At 38.6% G+C, this 21841-nt stretch overlaps 1 pseudogene; it reads right to left on the reverse strand.

Moving 5' to 3' along the window:
• Positions 1-16527: 16527 nt before the first annotated feature.
• Positions 16528-21841, reverse strand: part of LOC149201848 (GDP-mannose 3,5-epimerase 1-like) — a 132189-nt pseudogene continuing 126875 nt past the window's right edge.

The following is a 21841-nucleotide window of genomic DNA, read 5'->3' on the forward strand; positions in this document are numbered from 1 at the left end:
TAGTCCGCTTGTTTGTCCTACATTTGCACAATGGTCATGTGAACCTTGCAGGAGTGGATTTCACCCTATCACCTGAAATTGTTGCTCAAGCTACCGGGATACCAAATGTTGGGGAGAAGTGGAACAAGCACCAGCAGCTAGACAGATTTCATTATCAACCATATATCAAACCCGGGTGCATGAGACACCTAACTGCTGTTTTTCCTTTCAGATTCCTAAGGGATGAGTATGCACCCTTGATGAGGTTCATTATGCGCTATTTCACTTGTGAGGGCATATTTTCACGTTTATATTCGTACCATATCCGTTTGTTGATGCATTTCACCCGGGTACGAATGATGAACATTCCATTTTTCATGTGCCGAAATATAAAGAAGATGGTGCCCGTAGTGCAAAGGAAGAACCCCGCACAGCAACACAAAAGTATATATCATTATGCATTGATCGAGATCATAGTGATGCATCAGTTGGCACAACAGGGTATTTCTTGGGAAGACTTCATTTCTCGCGACCTCTTCATGGTGCCACAGCCACCTCCTGAGATTGTCCATGATGAGGGAGGGCCTTCACATCAGTTTCACATTCCAGAGACCGAGCATGTCAGCACTCCAGCATGTGTTACATACCAGAGAGGCCACAGGGCCTTATTTGCATCTGCACGACGAGTATTATCTTCGCACCAGGTGGAAGGGGTCTCGCCTTCTTCATCAGCACATCGAGTGTTATCTCCACATCAGGTGGAAGGGGCCTCGCTTTTGACAACAGCACAGGTACAGGAGAGAGGTAAGTAGCCCATGATTGATGAGGGGCCATCAGGTGATCCGAACATAGATATTCTTGACCTTGATATCAGCTCTCCTAGCTTAGAGCTAAAGGAGATCATTCAGCAACAAAAGGCTGAAAATGACTTGTTGCAGCAAAAGTTGGAAATGGAAAATTGGACAATCACATACTTAGAGCAGCGCAACAAGCAGTTAGAGGATGAACACACTCTTGATGAGTTGCGGAGGATCCGAGAAGACCGGAACTTGGCTCGCAAGAGACCTAGTGATTTGACACCTATTGAGCAAGGGTCTATGCTCATTCGGGTGAACACTCATTTAGAGAGGTTGCTAGCCAAGGGAAATAGGGACAAAGATATGCTCCGCCACATGAAGAATCATTATTGGGCCCACATGCATGTGTGCAAAGCAAAAATGAAGGTACTCAAAGGACGATTGGCCAAGGCACTAAAACGGAAGAAAAGGCCCGATCCACTTCAAATTTTGGCTGAAGCCACCTTGAAGGAGCATGGTGCTCAATGATACACCTCCAGCTCAAAATTCAAAAAATTTGGAGCAATTTTGGTCAATTTTGATTTTTTTTTTGCTAAAAACAGGTTTTTACCCTCAACGCGTAGCGCGCCGGGCGCTACCCTAAAGTTGGGGAGGTCCATTTCACAAAAACTCAGCATTTTTGGATTTTTCATGACAAATTACACTTGCTCAGCCACTGCCAAGACATTTCATTGAGGTTTGGGCCCTCAAAAGGTCAAAAAACAAGCAAAAAATGACGTTCTGCCACTTTTTGGACACACAGGAAGCAGTCTTGGGAGATTGCATTTCTAGAGGGGTAAATTGGCACCAAATTGAGAAATTCCACATGGGCTGGAGAGTAGACATCTAGACCTTTCCAACAAGCCCACCTGTGCCTCATTTGGATGCCAGGAAGTTCCCCAAACGTGGGCTCAAATGCGCGCTACGTGTTGAGAAATGGCGCGCTACGCATCAGGACATTTTCTCAATTTTTCATCTTCAGCTCAGGAAAACGCAGCATTTTACCAGTTTTGACTTTTTGTGGGATTTTTCACCCTCCTTGATGTAATTAATGTAATTTAATGTTGACATGACACTTATCTACCTATTCTAGAAGATTCTTTCATAAAATAGCAAAAAATTAATGAATGAATTGGTTTCCTAGCTTATAGAGGCAAGTTGTTTTGATTGCCTAGATTGTAGTGCTCAGTTTAGAATTGGTTGAAACAGCTCCTAGGATGATGAGCTCGACCCCTAGAGGCAAGGGAATGTGTTAGCTTGCCTATATTATGTATTTTCTTAGTCATTTTCATGGTTGGACTCTTGAGGGATAAGCTTAGACTGTATTACTCTTTGTATCTCTGCAATTTTGGCAAAGGAGAGACCAGGGTTTTGCAGCACTATTTGGGATTCCTGTGGTGATTTGTGTTCATGGAATGTTTTTCTCATGTACTTGTAAGTTTTTTATGTGTATCATTTTCTTACTCTTCTCTTATGCAAATTAAGTAAATGAAGTGTTAAGGTAGAATTCATGGTTTCTATGCTCTGCCTTTAAGTTTGCTTAATATCTATGTTTTCATCTGTTTAAGGAGAACTCTCGATGGTTTCTTGCTCTCCTTAGCTCCTCACCGGTCATATCTATCCATTCACTTATTTCAAATGCATCAAGACAATCTCCTACCTTGCCCCAAAAAGACCTCTGCAAAAACTGTGTCTCATCCCCATACCCAAAATTGTCGTGCTCAGTTTTCCATCAAAACCCTAAAAATTTGAAATCAAACTTTCCCTATCAGTTTACTAGCCTAAAATCAGTGTTCTTTATTGGTCATCTCAGCCCTTTAAAGACCTTTTGCCGAGATAGACCCGGAGAGAGCCCTCTCCTGTCCTCATAGGGCTAGCTACGAGGCTAAGTGGTTTGATGGTGCCTTGAATTTTGTCTTTTTCAGCCTGAGGCGAAATTCGAGCGCTAACATATTGGTGACCATATTGGGGAGAACAACTTGTTTGTGGGTTGATGTGTTTATTTCATAAGTCTTAGACGGAGCCTGAAGTTATGCCAGGTAGCCTTCGAAACGCTTTTTCTTTGCATAAGCGGAAGTAGATAAATGCTGCTTCAGTCCATCTCCGTGAGCTTGTGAATACAACACTTCATTTGCATTTTACCCCAGTACATTTGTAAACTCTGAACTTTTGATGATAAGTTGAGAGTTTTCACAGGCTGATTGGCTATTTGTTCCTTGATATCCAAGCTGGCTTCAGATTCTAGTCATATATTCAAATCTCACTCATGTCCAGCTGTTTTTAAGTATTTTGAAGACATTGATTTTGATGAAAGCTTTGAGTTATCCCTATTCAAAACCAAATCTGAAACTGCACTTGATTCTCTAGTTCCAAACCCTGATTTTGCTGCTGCCCTTGAAATCGAGAGACACAATAAATTGGTTGAAAATTTCATCCTAAGACACCTTCAGACAGATATCCAAGTCACTAATCTTGCTGATTTCCTCGAAACTATATCTGCCAATATTGGATCTACTATCATGGCTTCTGTTCCGCACGAACAGACCAATCCTCCTTTTATTTCTATATCCCCTATAGTCACACATCCTGAATCTACAGTCAATTCTCCCTCTTTATCCCATATCGCTTCTCTTCCGCCTACACCACCCTATACCCCTCATTCACCTACTCCACCTACTACTCCTAGACCCAATCTACCTAAAGCAATGGCTGCCCAGTTTGCCCCTCTTTCTCTTACTCAAAATCTGCATGATATGCCAGCTGATTATTAGAGTAAAATTCCCATGTTTGATGGCACTCCTCAAGGTGTTTCCGCTCAGCAGCATATAGACAAAATGACAACTTTCTTTGATCTATATGAGATAGATGAAGAAGATGTAACTATGCGTTTGTTTGTGCAAACATTCGGAGGAGAAGTAAGAAAATGGTTCAAAGGTTTGACAACTAGAAGCATACCCACATTGGATGAACTTCAGAAGCAGTTTCTAGATCGATGGGAAATCAGAAAGGATCCACTTCAGATCAATGCCGAGTACAACAATCTCAAACGCAATCATGGTGAGTCTGTCCAAGATTACATTATCAGATTTAACACAGTTTACAATGATATTCCAGGTGATTTAAGACCATCTAGAAAATCAACTCTTCTCAAATTCCCAGATGTCTTTGATCCGGAGATGGCTTATTCACTGCGAGATAGAGATCCGCCTACCTTGGAGGATATGCAGAAAATCGCTATTAGTGTTGAAGCGAATTTGAATGATAAAAGAGCAAGGATGAAAACCGAAAAACGAGTGGCAATCAAAGAAGAAGCTTCTACATCAGATCAGCTCCTTCGCAAGGTAGAAAAGGTAGAAGGTTGCTTGAAAAGGCTCATCTTGACAAGCCGGAACCACAGATTCGCAATCCTAATTTCTGAGGTCCGCAGTAAGCACAATACATAATTAAGCAGCGTGAAACAAGGGCACAAGAGTTAGCAGCTCAACAGCAAATAAAACCTTCTCTTCAGCAGAATTTTGTTAGCCAAGAATCCGAGGATGAAGGTGATACTATCGGGGAGGAAAATCACTTTTTCACTCCTGATGATCTGCCTACCTATATTACAGAAGAAGAAGAAGTTGTGAGAAACTCCATCATCCATCAGGATGAGAATTATATCTTATCAAATGATGCAGCGCTTGAGGAAGAATGATAGGAGTACCAAAGAGGATATCTCAATGCTTTGTCTGCTCAGCAGAAACAATTAAGAAATCGAGTTGTTCCCATAAATCCCATTCAAAAGAAGAAAGATACTTCAGAAAAAAATGATTCAACTTCCCCACAGAGAAAAGGAAAAGAGATAATTGATCCCCCAGCAGGTCAATCATCTTCACCAGATAAGGTAAATCAGCCACGAAGCACAATGAGGGATAATGTTGAAAGAAGAGAAGTTTCGGCCAAAGAAGGTGAAAAGGTTTCAGCATTTAGTTTGGAGAATGAAATTTCAAAGCTGAAAGTGTCTATTCCATTGACTGAAATCATGAAAAACACCAGCTATCGAGCTCAAATTTCCAAAATTCTGAATATTGATCCAATGCTTGACATGGTAAATGTAGAAGATGATCAGCCGGAATTAATTTTTGGGCCTGCTTTAGATGGTGAGTCTCTTGAAAGTGATGTTCCTCCCTTCTATATCAGTTTGAGGTTGCACGAGTATGTTTTACATAATGCTATGTTTGACTCGGGTGCTTCGCACAATTTGATGTCGAAAGCAATTATGGAAAAGCTGGGATTAGACATCACAAGAAAATATCATGATTTGTATTCATTTGATTCCAGCCAGGTAAAGTGTATCGGATTGATCAAGGACTTGGTGGTAAGCCTAGATCAAATTCCAGCTAAGAATGTCTTGATGGATGTGGTTGTGGCGGATATTCCTCCGTGGTTTGGTATGTGCTTTCATGGTCTTGGGGAGATAAGTTGAAAGGTACACTTCAGCTAGATTTTTCTTATGCTACAATTCCAGTCTTCGGTCAAATAAGAAAGTTATATCGGGAGCAAAAGATGAAATACGTGATAACTAGCAAAGAAAAGCCAATAAATCATCCTCTAAATTATGTACATACAGATTTGGAGTCGTTTGTTTTGTTTGCTGATAATTTTAATGAGATAGATAGTCAGTTAGTTCAGGCAGAGGATATACCAGAGATTACTGAAAATTTTAGAGAAGTTCTACAAAAGGAAAGAGAAGAAAATCCAGCTGCCATGAAACAAACATCTGAAGCTAAGGGGCAGAAAACAGAAAAAACAGAGGCAACACAGTGTCAGCAGTTGGAAGAAGATGAAGATGGTCTTTGGACCATGGATTTTGATGGAGCTGTGGGCAGCGATGGTGCTGGTATTGGTGTGTGGATTCGAAGTCCCTTTTCTGCCCGAGACAAAGTCCCAAGCAAGGTGAGAGTGTGTTCTTATAAACTAGCATTCGATTGTTCAAATAATGAGGCAGAATATGAGGCTCTCATTACTGGCCTTAAAATTCTTCGCAAGTTGAAAGCAAAGAAGATTGCAGTTTATGGTGATTCGGAGTTGGTGATAAAGCAAGTTAAAGGTGAGTTTTAGGCCAAGCTTCCTCGTATGAGGGCATATCGAAATGTTGTCCTAGATATTTTGAAATTATTTTTTGAACATACTTTGACATGTGTGCCCCGCATACAAAATGGTGTTGCGGATGCACTGGCCAAGGCAGCAAGTAACTTAAAAATTCCAATGAATTCTAGCAACAAATTTGAGATTTATGTGAAACATCGCCCCACAGTTCCGAATAATCGAAGATGTTGGCAAGTCTACCAGGATGATGAAGAAATTAAAGATTTTCTGCAGATTGAAGGTGAGTTTAAAGACATTTCCATAGATACAGAACTAGATGAAGTAAATCAAATGGATGTGCTGCAACTTAAGGACAATTTTATTCCTAAAGGATTGATTCCTTTGGAAGAGCTGTTTGATCAAGATGATGTGGCCCGCAAACCGACATTGAGACCAACTGAAGAAGGTGTTGAAGAGGTAAACATTGGAGCAGCTGAGAATCCCAAGATGGTAAAGCTATCAAAGTCGTTGTCACCAAAGGTAAAGAAGGAGTATGTCAGATTGTTATCTTCGTTTTCTAATGTCTTTGCATGGGATTACTCAGATCTAAAAACATATGACACCAATATCATTCAGCATACTATTCCTATAAAGCCAAATCAGAAACCTTTCCGTCAAAAATTGAGGAGAATCAATCCTAAATTGCTGCCATTGATAGAAAAAGAAGTGAATAGGTTGTACAAGTCTGGAATCATAGTACCTATCAGATTTTCCGATTGGATATCCAATTTGGTGCCCATAAGAAAGAAGACCGGTGAGATCCATTTATGCATTGACTTCAGAAATTTGAATAAGGTGTCTTTAAAAGACAATTATCTGTTGCCCAAGATGGATCATATATTGTAGTGAGTAGTTGGAGCATCAAGGATGTCGCTACTCGATGGCTATTCCGGGTACAATCAGATTTTGGTGAATGAGGATGATCGTGACAAATCTGCATTCACTACTCCATGGGGAACATTTCATTATGCAAAGATGTCGTTTGGTTTGAAAAATGTAGGTGCCACTTTTTAGCGTGCGATGGATATGGCCTTTGCCAACGAGAAAGATGTCTTTTTGGTTGTTTACCTTGATGATTTGACTGTATTTTCGAAATCTGATGAAGAACATTTATATCACTTGAAAATGGTTTTTCAAAAGTGCAGAAAATATGGTATTTCGCTGAATCCAAAGAAGAGTCCTTTCGCCATGAGTGAAGGCAAGCTCTTGGGCCACATCATTTCCAAAGACAGCATCCATATAGATCCTGCACATGTTGAAGAAATTCAGCAAATCGAGCAGCCTCAGAACAAAAAAGAAATACAGTCCTTTAATGGTAAGTTGAATTTTCTGCGTCGCTTCATTCCGAATCTTGCCGAGCATCTTAGAGAAATCACAAACATGCTAAAAAAGGACAGCCAGCTAAAGTGGACCGAAGAGGCGGTAAAATCTTTCAATTTGGTAAAGTTGGTTCTACCTTCAGCCCCTACTCTAATCAGTGCGGATTACACACAAGATTTTATTTTATTTTCATTTGCTTCTGAGCACACATTGGCAGTTGTACTAATGCAAAAAAGAGATGGAGTTGAGAAGCCTATTGCTTTCTTCAGCCGTATTATAAGGGATGGAGCATTGAAGTATAACATCATCAAAAAACAAGCGCTTACGCTTGTGAAGGCATTGAAGGATTTCCGTGTGTATATATTGAATTCTCACATTATTGCATATGTTCCTAATGCAGCAGTAAAGGATGTTTTAGTACAGGTAAAACCGGAAGGAAGGCGGGGTAGGTGGATTGCTGCATTATTAGAGTATGATGTGGAAATTAAACCCACTAAGCTGATCAAAGGTCAAGGTCTTGCCAAATTGATGGCTGAAACAAATCTCCACGCCCTAGATATCAATTTGATGGCTTCCATGTCTGATGAAGATGAGGAGAATTCAGCACAACAGGTATCTGACATCTTTATTTCTTCTCCTTGGTATGCTGATATTATATATGTACTTCAAATTTTGTCTTCACCTCCCGGGATGCCTCGAAATAAAAGTAGGACATTGAAGTTGAGAGAAGCCAAGTTTTGCATCCTCAAATCTGCACTATATTGGAAAGACCCCAGTGGAATATTGCTGAATTGTTTGATTGAGGAGGAAGCCAAAATAGTTGTGGAAGATTTTCATAAAGGTGACTGTGGGGGCCATTTATTTTGGAAGACTACAGCAAATAAGATCCTAAGGGCAGGTTTTTATTGGCCTTCATTGTTTTCAGATGTATATAAAGCTGTCAAGAATTGTCACGAGTGCCAAATTTTTCAAGGGAAACAGAAATTACAACCATTGCCTCTCAAACCAATTGAGGTCAGCACACCATTTCAGTAGTGGGGCTTTGATTTTATCGGCGAGATTCATCCGACATCATCAGGACAGCATAGATGGATATTGACAGCTACAGATTACTTCACAAAATGGATTGAAGCCATTCCCACCCGGCAGGCCATGGATGCGGTAATTATTTCTTTCCTTGAAAATAATATACTGTCACGTTTTGGCTGTCCGAGTAAGTTAATTACAGATAATGCAGCAGCATTCAAATCAAAGAGAATGGCTGACTTTTGCTACAAATACAATATCAGCCTGGGGCATTCTACTGCCTACCATCCGCAAGGAAATGGGTTGGCAGAATCTTCAAATAAGTCCTTGGTAAATATCATTAAAAAGTTGTTGGAAATCAATAAGAAGAGCTGGCATAAAAAGTTAGCGAATGCACTGTGGGCTGATAGGGTAAGTCAGAAAAAGTCAATTGGCATGTCTCCTTTTGAGTTGGTGTATGGGACAGATGCAGTGTTTCCTACTTTGCTTGCTATTCCGGTGGTCAAATTGCTTCAAGAAGCTGGTAGTGAAGAAGATCCCATGCAGAGGCAGATTAATCAAATGATTCATTTATAGCACACATGGGAGGAGGTTCTTCACAATACTCTCAAGTTGCAAGAGCGCATAAAGAAGATTTATGATAGGAAAGCAAAACCAGATGACTTCCAAATAGATGATGTGGCTTTGAGGTGGGATGCTTGGAATGAAGACAAAGGGAAGCACGATAAATTTGACAATTTATGGAAGGGTCCCTACAAGATCGCAGCGTATCGTGGCCAAAATGCTTTTCTTCTCAAGGAAATGAATGGAGATGATTATCCCGGAGGGTCGGTCAATGGTCTGCTGCTAAAGAGGTACCATGTCTGAGCATTTTCTGTTCTTGTCACCATCATTGTACATACGTTTTATTCTTATTTTATCGCATGTGTGTACTGATCTTTCATCCTCAGTCTGGGGCCCGCGGTGAAGGCTATAATTCTGAAGATGAAGATTGGTTGGTTAGAGGTTTGTCAAGGTGTTTTTATCAGTCCATTGTCTGTCCAAAATTGAGTTAGTTTGGGTCAAAGTTGTGTCTAATTTTCTGTCAAATCTACAGTCACTAAAGCTGTCAGAGCTTGTGTCAAATGAGTAAATAATGACTCCATCGCCAAATGGTTGAAAGCACTGGCCTGCTCTCCCAGAGGTCTTAGGTTCTTGGCATCTCCAAGGAGCTACCATTCCCATTGGAGCCAATGTTAGAGTCGGTCAAGTAGCCCTCCACCAGAGATCAAAGCTCTTTGCATTTCATGATTAGGTGTCCCATCGGTGTGATCATGTTGCATTCCGTTAGGCATGCCATAATCCCGGTGGAGGGAGTTTGTGTCTTTTATTCCCCTCCTGTTTGGCACTGCTGGTTCAGGTTTGTTTAAGTTAATAAAATCTTCAAAGGGTCATTCATCTTGCTTTAAATTTCGAGGTCTTAGGTCTAGGGTTGAGTCAATTTTTGTCTTGAGAGGTCATAAAGGACCAGCAGGCCAGAGGGATGTCCTTCATAAAACATCATTTCAATAATTCTCACTATTGTACAGCTAAATTTTCACCTTGTTTTCAAAACTCTGTTTTTGAAAAACAAAGGTCATTATCTCGTTTTTGTAAAAATTGTCAAAATTTCAAATTCTCCAAATTTTGAAGCGCAGCCTTGGTCTCGTTTGCCAAAGCATATTAGAAGCTATCCCTGCAAAAATTTTCAGAAGAAATCATCATTTCAACCAATTTTTCAAAGAAAGGAAACCAAAAGTCAGAGCCAATTAATTCAAAAAAAGTGTCAACACTCAAACATTATAAAGTGGGTTTTGGGCAAATAAAAATCTAAAGGAAGCCTATAAAAGCACATCACTCTTCATTAGCAACTCATTTTCCTCTCACAAGCTAAGTGAATCCTTGCAAAGGCGATTTCAAGAGTCATTGAGCAAATTGGGCAGTTTCAGAGGCGCGCTACGCATCAGGGAGGGCGCGCTACGCATCAGGGAGGGCGTGCTACGCGTCAGGGGCGCGCTACGTGTCAGGCTGCCTTTCTCAGAGCAAAATTGCTTGTGCGCTATGCGTTAGTGGCGCGCTACGCGTTGGGCGAGGCACGCTACGCATTGGGTTTTTCTCTCAACAAACAGCCAACAGGCTACCAAATTCTCTTTTCTCTCAAGAAAATTGCAGGTAGGCCTCTCCTCCATGGCTAGATTTGGTTTTGCAAGATGAATGAGAAATTAATATGTTTAAATGCCATGAAAATGAGAAGTCCAAACCCTACATTGCTGTGGAAGATTTAAAGACTTAATGGTGCTAGGGTTTCAAATTTTTTTTTTTGTTGTCCAAGGTTGCCCATTTGTGATCCCTCTTTTCCCTCATTTTCATCAACATTCTCCTTCAAATTTTCCAATAAAATTTCATAATTTTCCTCTCTAAAATCCCTAAAACCTACTAAATTCCCAAACCCTACTTCACCTTAAAATCCCACAATTTTGTGATTTCCCATGTTCCCTTCCCTAAATTCCTTATTTATGTTTATTGTCCCTAATTCCCTCATGTTCCCCTATCCCTAACAATTCCCTTGTATTTATGTCCCCTTGGTGACAGCATTTGAAAAAGTCAAACAACAGTTAATTGGGTGCAAACTTAGCAATACATTTTAGCCATCTTGCCTTCAAAACCATGTCAGAAACTGAATCAGATTATCAGCAGAGTTATGACAGTGATTCAACACCAGAGGTAGAAGTGCCAAGGAGGCATCACAAGGGTGGTAAGGGTGGTCGGCATGTCAGGGAGGAGCCCACTTCTTTGGCTCAGTTGCAAGCTTGTCCACTTGCAATGACATGTTTTCAGTATCAATCATGCTTTGGATATTGTGAGTAGACCTCACAAATTCAACACCACAGAGAACTAGTCCACTTGTTTGTCCTACATTTGCACAATGGTCATGTGAACCTTGCAGGAGTGGATTTCACCCTATCACCTGAAATTGTTGCTCAAGCTACCGGGATACCAAATGTTGGGGAGGAGTGGAATAAGCACCAGCAGCTAGACAGATTTCATTATCAACCATATATCAAACCCGGGTGCATGAGACACCTAACTGCTGTTTTTCCTTTCAGATTCCTAAGGGATGAGTATGCACCCTTGATGAGGCTCATTATGCACTATTTCACTTGTGAGGGCAAATTTTCACGTTTATATTCGTACCATATCCGTTTGTTGATGCATTTCACCTAGGTACGAATGATGAACATTCCATTTTTCATGTGCCAAAATATAGAGAAGATGGTGCCCGTAGTGCAAAGGAAGAACCCCGCACAGCAACACAAAAGTATATATCATTATGCACTGATCGAGATCATAGTGATGCATCAGTTGGCACAACAAGGTATTGCTTAGGAAGACTTCATTTCTCGCGACTTATTGATGGTGCCACAGCCACCTCCGGAGATTGTCCATGATGAGGGAGGGCCTTCACATTAGTTTCACATTCTAGAGCCCGAGCACGTTAGCACTCCAGCATGTGTTACATACCAGAGAGGCCACAGGGCCTTATTTGCATCTGCACGGCGAGTATTATCTCTACACCAGGTGGAAGGGGTCTCGCCTTCTTCATCAACCCAGCGAGTGTTATCTCCACATCAGGTGGAAGGGGCCTCGCTTTCGACAGCAGCACAGGTACATGAGAGAGGTAAGCAGCCCATGATTGATGAGGGGCCATCAGGTGATCCGGACATAGATATTTTTGACCTTGATATCAGCTCTCCTAGCTTAGAGCTAAAGGAGATCATTCAGCAACAAAAGGCTGAAAATGACTTGTTGCAGCAAAAGTTGGAAATGGAAAATTGGACAATCACATACTTAGAGCAGTGCAACAAGCAGTTAGAGGATGAACACACTCTTGATGAGTTGCGGAGGATCCGAGAAGACCGGAACTTGGCTCGCAAGAGACCCAATGATTTGACACCTATTGAGCAAGGGTCTATGCTCATTTGGGTGAACACTCATTTAGAGAGGTTGCTAGCCAAGGCAAACAGGGACAAAGATATGCTCCGCCACATGAAGAATCATTATTGGGCCCGCATGCATGTGTGCAAAGCAAAAATGAAGGTACTCAAAGGACGATTGGCCAAGGCACTAAAACGGAAGAAAAGGCCTGATCCACTTCAAATTTTGGCTGAAGCCACCTTGAAGGAGCATGGTGCTCAATGATACACCTCCAGCTCAAAATTCAAAAAAATTGGAGCAATTTTGGTCAATTTTGAATTTTTTTTTTTGCTAAAAACAAGTTTTTGCCCTCAAAGCGTAGCGCGCCACGCGCTACCCTGAAATTGGGGAGGTCCATTTCACAAAAACTCAGCATTTTTGGATTTTTCATGACAAATTACACTTGCTCAGCCACTGCCAAGACATTTCATTGAGGTTTGGGCCCTCAAAAGATAAAATAAAAGCAAAAAATGACCTTCTGCCACTTTTTGGACACACAGGAAGCAGTCTTCGGAGATTGCATTTTTGGAGGGGCAAATTGGCACCAAATTGAGAAATTCTACTTGGGTTGGAGAGTAGACATCCAGACCTTTCCAAGAAGCCCACCTTTGCCTCATTTGGATGCAGGGAAGTGCCCCAAAAGTGGGCTCAAAGGCACGCTACGCGTTGAGAAATTCCGCGCTACACATCTAGACATTTTCTCAATTTTTCATCTTTAGCTCAGGAAAACGCAGCATTTTACCAGTTTTGACTTTTGGTGGGATTTTTCACCCTCCTTGATGTAATTAATGTAATTTTATGTTGACAGGACACTTATCTACCTATTCTATAAGATTCATTCATAAAATAGCAAAAAATTAATGAATGAATTGGTTTCCTAGCTTATAGAGGCAAGTTGTTTTGATTGCCTAGATTGTAGTGCTCAGTTTAGAATTGGTTGAAATAGCTCCTAGGATGATGAGCTCGACCCCTAGAGGCAAGGGATTGTGCTAGCTTGCCTATATTATGTATTTTCTTAGTCATTTTCATGGTTGGACTCTTGAGGGATAAGCTTAGACTGTATTACTCTTTGTATCTCTGCAATTTTGGCAAAGGAAAGACCAGGGTTTTGCAGCACTATTTGGGATTCCTGTGGTGATTTGTGTTGATGGTGTGTTTTTCTCATGTACTTGTAAGTTTTTTATGTGTATCATTTTCTTACTCTTCTCTTCTGCAAATTAAGTAAATGAAGTGTTAAGGTAGAATTCATGGTTTCTATGCTCTGCCTTTAAGTTTGCTTAATATCTATGTTTTCATCTGTTTAAGGAGAACTCTTGATGGTTTCTTGCTCTCCTTAGCTCCTCACCAGTCATATCTATCCATTCACTTATTTCAAAGGCATCAAGACAATCTCCTACCTTGCCCCAAAAAGACCTCTGCAAAAACTGTGTCTCATCCCCGTACCCAAAATTGCCGTGCTCAGTTTTCAAACAAAACCCCAAAAATTTGAAATCAAACTTTCCCTATCAGTTTAATAGCCTAAAATCAGTGTTCTTTATTGGTCATCTCAGCCCTTTGAAGACGTTTTGCCAAGATAGACCCGGAGAGAGCCCTCTCCTATCCTCGTAGGGCTAGCTACGAGGCTAAGTGGTTTGATGTTGCCTTGAATTTTGTCTTTTTCAGCCTGAGGCCAAATTCGAGCGCTAACAGATATAAACCTTGGTCATTATTCTATTGCTTCCATCACCTTCAATAGTAATTTCTTGTAGTGACCCAAATGGTACACCTACCAACCCATCGCCCTCGAATTCCATCAATACTATGACTCATCTAAGATATAATGGGACTTGCAAACTAGTGATTGGTGGCAGATTTACATTTGATGATGAAGAGGAATGAATATTCTGAGAAGGATTAAAATGACTACCTATGAAGGCTTGGAAACAGATGATGATAAGCCTTGTCCTTAAGGAGAACCACTACATCTAGGTGCTTGTGTGAATGAAATATGATGTGATCCCCAAGGCATACCTGGTAGCGAATGTAACATTGTAGAAGAAATATCCCTACGTGCATTTAGATTTTAGTTCATTGGAAACCAATTTCCATATCCATGGTTAGTTGTTATGATCTCAAAACCTACAAGAAACTAGGTATTACTAGCAACACCTATCGTCATGTTTCTTGAAGTAGCTTCTTCTTGCTGAGAAGATGAATACTCACTTGAACCAGCATTGGCACTGGAAGCATTGCCCAGACTAGGCATAGAATAAGTTTCATTCCATCCAACTAAATTCAAACTCCTCTGTATATTAGTTGACACATGAAACATATTGGGCTAGCGCAGTTGGGCACTAGTGCCTACACCTATTGGACCTATGTCTATAGATTGGTCACCTAAAAACCATCTTGTGGAATGTGAAGAATTTGGTTCCAAGGAAGGTATATACCTTTCAACACTTCCGAATAGCCATATTTGAGGTAAACATCTTTCATGTTTATGTGGAGGGTTGTGTCTTGCTTGAACAACTCTCTGGGGAGCTTCTAATAGCCCAGCCATAGATAAACCTCTGAAATCTGGACCCACATCACCTGCACTAGCCCTGGGTATGACTATTTCTTCTGTAGGCCTAACAGTACCAATTGTTGCAGTGGTAACAAGAATATCTAGGTTGCTACTGATGGTGTGTCATCCAGGAGCTGTAAGGTAGAGGTGGCTATCATCCCATTGTTAAGAACATGGGAGGACATCTAAATATGATGGACCTAAAATTCTTTTCACAGTATTTCTTTTAGAGGATGCTTGTCTACCATCCACAGGATTATTGGCACATCCATTATTGTTCTCTAGCATACATCCAGCCACGCTACTACAAGAAAAGGTCACTTGTTTAGATTTTGATCTAGGAAATTGAGTTGGGTGAGGACAACAACTTAAATCCATGAATGGTTTCCCTTCATTTGGAACTGTTGTCTGATTGGTGCTGAAGTTATAATTATTACCATCAGAAGTAGTTCCATAGTTACATCTTGAATAGAGATGTAGACAATCATTCATGACTTGGTTATTGAGGGCATCCACAAACACACTTTTAGAATGAAGGAAATGTGAGTCCACCACTTGCCTTTCAAGCCTTGAAGTTGACTACACATTTGAAATTGGATTCTAGCCAATAACCATTTTACCTTCAGAAGTGCATCCTTGATCAGCTGAAATATAATTTGTTACATTTCCAGTGGCCCAACCATTAGAAAAATAACTACGACCACATGATTGAATTCCTATGTTTCTGAAAATACAGCTTACATTGCTCCTTACATATTGATAATTAGGAAAAATTACAACATCCGTGATATTCGGTCATTCACCAGGATAAATTTGTGATTCCATATCCACATTATGTTGGTCAGACATATTTTCCAAATCAAAATTTTTTGGTATAGGGTGCAAGGCATTCCTTTAGGCTTGCATTATAGCTTCAATCAGTCTCCCAAGCTTATAATCTAAGAAACATAAATGTACTATCGTGAGTAACAAATTTAATAAAAATTACAATTCAGAATGTATCAACCGCGTCAATTATTTGAAAAATACATCACTCTTCAGTGCAAGATTGATGGATCATAAGAATACATAAATTGTCTTCTACAAAGTTTGTAATAATAATATCTCAATAGACCTACCTAAATACTATCATTGAGTCAATATCAATCAATGTCATCTCTAAATGTTAAACTTTAAAACTATCATAATTCTGTTTGAAATGAAAAACTCTTAAACTTCACATATACACTACAAGATATTTTCAAAATAAAACTCCAAACTCGAGAAAGAGAAGAGAGGATTTTCTAATATATTTATAACCTCCAAACACACTGCATGGTTTTATGTATACCAAGAGTTACACACAAATGGTTCAAGGGTGATATTAATTCTTTAAGAGTGACCAAACATTGCTTTGAGTGCTTGCAAAAAAATACATATGGTATATAATAACAAAGGTGGCAACCGATAATTCTTAACTATCTTTTAGTTGCATTAGTCTAGGTTTTGAGGATCTTTTAGCTCCACGCTCTTTTCCATAAAATAAGTTTCCTCCCTCTCACAATGATTCAGATCACATGAAAAAACCATATAAATGAACTTATTAAACCAAAGAGAAAATGGATAATAGAAGACATTTTTTGTTTATCTACTACAACTATAAACCATCTTGCACACCTATAGAAAACTGATTTATTATTTATCCCCTTAACCAGAGATTGACCTTCATTCCTTTCCGTCAGTAGCAAGAAGAGAACCAAGTTGAATAGGGGCTTGAGTGCCAACCACGTTGGAAGACCCATATATGGAGAGATCAATTCCCTGAGCCTTTTTCTTCTTAATTTGTCCTTTGATCTAGAAATAAGTAATTCTCAAGCCATCACAACAAAACCAAAAGTAAAAAAATGTGACTCCGTTATCCATCAATGCATAAGGGCCATTGAATTGCATGTAGTTTAACAATATGAAAATATAATACCTATAACCTTACCTTCAAATTCATGGTTGGCACCCAGCCTAACTTTTCCTTAATTAATGTATATCCAGAATTTTGAACACGTACACCCTTTGGACCAGGAATGTGATGTATCAACAACTTTTTATTCTCAAATATTGACACCATTTGAACCATATCATTCATGTTGACCATTACATCACTGTGAATATCCACTAGGTCTCTAATGTCTGATTTAGTCAACTTGGAATATCGAAATCAAGATTTGTAAGAAGCAATAACATGAATACGAATAAACAAGTTGAAAGAATTAGGTCCAAAACTGAATTTGAAAAGCCATTTCAAGATTGGGTACCTTAGTACATCTTCCACACATGCATTAATGAATTTAAAGGATTGTGTTTGCTTGTCATCCCCCCAAATTTCAAACCTATCAGTAGATGTGATTGTCTTCCTATAAAAGGTAGCAAGAGCCTTAGTTAGTAAACAGTTCAAGTGAGAATGAGCTATAACAACTTAAGATTGCATAAGGAAACTCTTCTAGCTGGGGAACCAATATGGATGTAACAATTGTACGATAATAATCAAAGGTTAATAACTAAAAAATTAGTTACAATGATAAACTAAGTTCTATGGAATTACATCACTTCTCCAACCAGCAGAAGCCACCAATATATCTAGAGTGTACCACTAACAAATCAAAGTGTCCTACTTCATATGTGTGCTCTTACAGTAACTTTCTAAATATTTAGTTAATTCTGATAGTTTGAAGTAACCATGAAATCAATTTGGACTACCATATAGCATCACAGATAAATTCTTCTCATCAAACATCCAAGCCTTTCCTAAACACATTTCAGTACTCAGATATTGCTTTGCCTTGTGACCAAAATGTTATGTGAGAATCTGAGATAGCACTGAATAGCATTACTAGAGTTTTAAAGCAACATATGGCTACATACCTTAGCTGGCCAAGCATCAGAATCCTTCAAGCTCACTTTGGTCTCCAATTGTTTGAATTCGGGATAAATGCATGCACTAGAAGCATAGAAAAACTTGCAGAGCCACAAATAACTTATGAAGAGATATGCTATGTCGAGCAATTGAGCAGGCTGTGACCATGAGAGTAAAATGGTTATGTTTTTTGGCAAATAATTTTATGTTTTGTGGGACTCATGTTCTGATCATGAGAGTAAAATGTCTTTTTTTGTAAATAATTCTATGTTCTATGGGACTCAAATATTATATGCATGATTTATAACAAGGGAATTTCAATTTTCAATAATAAAAAGTTATAGATAGTACTTGTATAAACTAGCATAAATCCATTTTAATTTCAAAACTATCAAGCATTAAGAGGGTTAAATCCCTTGAAGTGCAAACATTTTCCGAAATTTTTTTACTCTAGAATAGATTTGCAGCTCTAGAAAGCTATCCCTCATGATACTTTGTTTGGAACTTGATAGAATAGGGTCAAAATGGATCTAGTTTGGCAAAGCAAAATGGAAAACAATGAAATCCAAATTGCAGAAACAAAACATGGTATCATCTTTTAACACCATTGATTCATGTAGCTTCAAGGATGTTGAAGATGATCATCGTGTTGTTTTAAATAATAATAAAGTGATTAGACTGAATGAATTCCATGCCACCCATGTCTGCAGCCAAGTTGAAAACATGGCCAACTCCTTTGGTAACAACCAAGAAATTGTCCATAACTCTTAGATCCACAAGATGGAATGCATTGTAGAACATATCCTCAGTCAAGTGCTCATTCTTCTTCCAACCAGAGGCAACAATGTAGTACCCTTCATATTTCGATCTTGAGGCAATACATAAGGAAATGAACCCACCAACTCTAGTGAACGAAATTCTCAATTTTTCTCTTGGCCAGTACATACCTCTGTCCATATTCTCATACTTGTATTACCCATAGGTCACTCCTCCAGCCCTAATGCTTCCAATGGTACTAAGTGAAAGGAGGATATATAACAAGTCTGCAATGACACAATGACACAACCGGAGTAATATATCATTCCATGTCTAAAATCCTCAAAGTAAATGGCAGCCAAGAAAAAAAACATATTAGCAATGACCACGAAAGCACTTAGATTCATAACCCACAATACGAAAGTAGATGAGAAATGTTTAAATACAATGGAATTCTTAACCTAAAATGGAGAAAAAGAACTCCAGACCATGACCCAAGAAGAAACTATGGTTCAAACCCTAATAAATTTTGGAGAAATCCATATCTGGTAAAAAAGAAATTGTAAATACTCAAACACATCATCCAATGGGCATGAATTGATAGAAGTCAAGGAAACTTGTTCCAAAAATGAAGGAAAAGATGATTAAATCCTCATAGAATTCATAAAATCTAGAGAAAAAAAACAAGTTCATGGCTCCATGGGGAGAGACAACCTAAACCTTGTAGGAATAACATCACTCATTGCCTAACATATTCATGATTTTGGGGGACTGAGAATCTTTCCCCTTGGACTCCATTTTTACATCATATGCTTGAAGCCTTAGAGAAGATTGGAGGTATAAAATCTTCTATTGTGAGGCTGATAGTAATGTTTTTATCTATAGATTTCTATTGTAGGAAACCCTTGTATTCTTGATGTGAAGGCCTTGTCTCATTTGGATAATGTAATGTGAGGATTTATCACCTCAATTTCATTGTTTGAGTTTTTTGGGTAGATTTGGAAGTTGAACATTGGGTAGTCAGTGTCGCTTAGATACATGGGTTAGATTGTTGAACTGTTTCTATAATTGCATATAATTCACATAACATTATTGGACGGTTTACATGATATGCTAGATTTAGCCAAAAGTCACCACTTTCTAGTAAGTTTTTTTACAACTGCAACTTGTAATTAAAGAAGATGTCTCTAAAGATGGTTGTGTTTTTATAAACCATCAATGGTAGCTTCAAACTCTAGTTCCTCAGGTTTGCCATTTCATCTTCCAAAACTTGAAAGGATTGGGATAATAATTTCAATGTAAATAATTTAAAACAACAAAAAAATAAACCACCACATTATGATCAATATAAAGAAAACTAGAGGACCAAAATACTCCAACGATTGACACTTTCCATGAAATATGTGAAATCATGAAAGTAATTTTTTTGTGAGTTCAACAGTGCATATTCAAAGAATATGCCTTGTTTGCAAGGGTGAAAAACTAGATTAATTGTATGTGCTTGATGCACACTCTAATGTAAAGAAGTTTCAAAATTAAAATACATTTTTATATATACAATCATTTTATAGCAATATGTCAGCATCCATAAACTCTAAACTTTGTTATGTTTTGAAACTTTCCATTTAATACTATATTAATCTCACCTTTTCTTTGATTTCCTTACTTCCTTTAAGGGGAGAATGACTAAAATTCCACATCATTATATTAATTTTTTGGCTCTACATCCATTGAGACCAACTTTGGTCTATCAGCCTTTAAGGAAAAAGATGAAAAAAGGGAAGGAATTACTTAGTTTGTTTTAGAACCATATCTATATGCTCGAAAATATTAAAGATAAGATTTCCCATATGTCTATAGTTTTGATGATCTAAAAGGTTAGGAAGGTCAGTATTGTAGGGAATATTTTTAAATTGACATCTAATGTGGGTATATAATATACACAGGAAATTCTAAAAGAAAGTGTTTTTCATTCTCCACCTTCTTACTACCACCTCCTTCATATAAATTTGAACCAAAGTATTTGTACCAACCATGGGCATCCCGTTATTGCCACTTGTCTACATAATAACTGTAGTGTTAGCAACAACTAGCAAATCTACATCAATAGGTTTCTCCCAACCCAAATGTTCAACCCTCGACATAGATAACACTATCCAGCTGCTGCTCCCTCCAAACAGAGATGGCTCAGATGTAATGCCCTCATCTTCCATGTAAATAACATGCTTTACAGTATCCAATTGTGTGCTTATATAAATCAACTTTCTTAACTGCTTGTGATCATAAATCATTTTTTTCACTTCTGTCTGTCATGATGAAGGAAAATCCTAGATTAGAAAACAGAAATGTGGATAAACAATTGAAAGATAACTTATAAAAAAAAATCATTATTTTGCAACATACATTTAATAAAGAAACAACACTTGTTGTCATTTCTATCATTGATTCCATCATGCACAAATTCTGACTTAGAAATAACTAGTAAATACCAAACATGAACCATTAGAAGAAAAAAAATACTTGGATGAAAAGGAAGTTAAAATATTAATTCAGGGCTAGAAAATGCAAAGATTATAAAGCATATAGTAGCCACAACATGCCTTATAATTATTGTCAAATTGAGTAAAAATAGATGACACTAAATGAACTTATTTCTAACAGTGAGGCCATGAAATAATCCTAGGTTCCAACCTAGAAGGAGCTTCCATTTTGTCATTCTGTTGTTATCATGGTGGTCTTTTCCAGGAGATACATCATTTTTCCATGGCACAATATTTGTTGAAATACACACCTGCGCATAGGAACACATGTTCATCTTGATTTAATCAGTTGATGATTATTTGGAGGTTGATCTATGGTTTTATTAGAACATTAACCTTTGTGCACACATGCTAAAGTTGATTTAACTATTTAGTTGTTAAATTAATTCATTGGATTACCTTTGATGTTATTGGCTTCAACACCCTACTTGCTCAGTAGTTGTTCACAGTTGGAGGGGTTATTTGGCATTTATTTGAATTTTTATTATTGAGCACTCTCAATTGGGAAAAAAATTCCAAGGATTACTTGATCATTTTATTGTTGGGGCAGTTCACAAATCCTCTTAGGGTGCACTCTCTCTTGTGCACATAGTTTTGGGAAATCAATTGATGGTATTGGAAACAACATAGTTTTGACATGGACAATAATGAGTTTTAACCACCTTGACACTTCTACCTAGGGCACACTTCACGGGAAGATATTTTATTACTTGTTGGGAGGTTGAGGTAGTTACATGGCATAGCTCTCTAGGGTGCACCTCACATGGGTTCTCTCTCATCTTATTGCATGGATATTTCAGCTACACTTGTAATATTTTGAAATTCGCTGGAGAGC

The sequence above is a fragment of the Pinus tabuliformis genome, chromosome 2_1 (genome assembly GCF_031772625.1).
Source record: "Pinus tabuliformis cultivar Carrire ecotype Pingquan chromosome 2_1, CPIR1, whole genome shotgun sequence".
In the NCBI taxonomy this organism is placed as follows: Eukaryota; Viridiplantae; Streptophyta; class Pinopsida; order Pinales; family Pinaceae; genus Pinus; species Pinus tabuliformis.